Genomic DNA, 1,904 nt, shown 5'->3' with positions numbered 1-1,904 from the left:
ACTTACAAACTCTGCTGCCTTTTGTATCAGTGGAGTTGCATTCAGTCTGTCTTCCTATTGCAACAGTCTTCACCTGTATTGCAATCTTTTTCAATAAATTCTTCCTTGACTATTAAAATTCACCCAATGAAATTTTTCTTTGAGTCACTCTCAGGTGACATCCCAGATTAAAGCAAGCATCAACTGTTTGACAGTTGAGTAAATGAATTTTCAGATTCCAGAACCCAACTTTTCTCCCAGCTGACCCTGCTGATGCCACTTGGAACAGATACAAATTATCTTCACTGAGCCTACCCATGTTATGGAGGTGCAAAGTCCATAAAGTATTGTCATCACTTTAAGCCACTAAGAAATAAGGTAGTTTCTTATTCATCAACAAACAATCAAATAGTAAGATTTAAATTAACACTACTTTTCTAATCACTCATATAAACATGTTTTGTTTTGTTTTTTTTACATGGAAGTTAATTCTGATAACTTCCAATAACACAGAGTACCAGGGTATAATTGTCCACAATCATTCCAACTTATTTTCTATGTTTTGGTCCTCTGACCTCTGGGGAATCACATATTCCTGCATTTAAAGAATAAATTCAAAATAAATCATGATAACATGGTGATTATAAGAAAGAAGAAACAGCTTGACCAATGTGGTCTAGAATTTTAAGAACCTTTAAAATTCTTAAAATTTGAATTTTTGTGGGAGCACAGGCTCACAGTTTCAATTCTTCACATCAGTAACAGCCACAGAAAGTGTGAAAGTGTCCAAACAGGTCGTCTAGAGCTCCAAAAGCCAGGACTAAGAGGAAACACAGAATGCCCTATATTAAACTGTAAAAGGGTTGGACTATTCTGAGCTTTAAGAGCATTTATGGAAACTGTTACAGAACAGGTGGCGGGGTAGGGGGGTGGTTCACAATATACTATTACAGAAAGGATCCCCCTTTCTCTCTGGGGGTTCCCCAACTACACCTACTAGGTTCACATTGCCCACCGCCAGAGGAAAGATGTCTCTTAATGCTAGAGACTGGTAAAAAGGAAATAAATTATTTATTTAAAAAGTATACAGACTTAGACTAATGACTTAATGTCTTCATTAAAATACTAAAGTCCTCTAGAATACCCACAGATGTACACAGTCCTTCCTTCTCCCTCAGCCCAATCCGGGGTTCCGTATCTCAGGAAAAGAAGTAGAAGTCTGTGATTCAGGCTCCCCGCACCATGAGCAGTGTTGCCGCCAGGGTGTCCCCACTCTGCCAAAGCTGTGTGGTTCTCTCCCCCTATTCCACCAAAGCCACGTGGTCCTCTCCCTTCTTCTCCAAAACTGGGTGGTCCTCTCTGTATGGCTGCCACACCTGGGTTTAAATCCCAGTGCCAGTCTTCCTCTGCAGCCCCATTTCTGACTCCTGCTACAATCACTTACACCTGCCAGCATTCCCTATTCTTCCAGCTTTACTGGGCTGCCATAGTAAGTCTGGGCAGGTGTGGCCCCATGGCATGGAGCCAATCTTCTCTAAACTCTCATGCAAGCTCTGTAACCAGGGGGAGTGGCTTCTCAGTTAGATCTTGGGTGGAAGTCACTCTCATCCCCCCTGGCTCAAAGCATAGCCACAGCTATTTAACATATCTATAAACCAGTTAAAGGCTATAGATATGTTAAATGACCAGGTCAGGGGGTAGATGCAAAGCTGTTGCTATACAAAATAGCTCTGAATGGCCCTGCTCCATGTGTCCCTTCCCCCAGCTCAGGCTTGTGGGGGTGAGGGCATCCTATATATATTTTTCTAATATTTCCTGGACACCTTGAGTTTTGAACCCCATTACAAATCCCTATTTAGGGCCCCCCTCTTGGCTGCACCCTGTTTCAATACTGCAAGGGGGGAGCATATCTGAACAGTGGGGTA

Source organism: Desmodus rotundus, chromosome 2, assembly GCF_022682495.2.
Source record: "Desmodus rotundus isolate HL8 chromosome 2, HLdesRot8A.1, whole genome shotgun sequence".
Lineage (NCBI taxonomy): Eukaryota > Metazoa > Chordata > Mammalia > Chiroptera > Phyllostomidae > Desmodus > Desmodus rotundus.
This window is presented reverse-complemented; position numbering follows the sequence as displayed.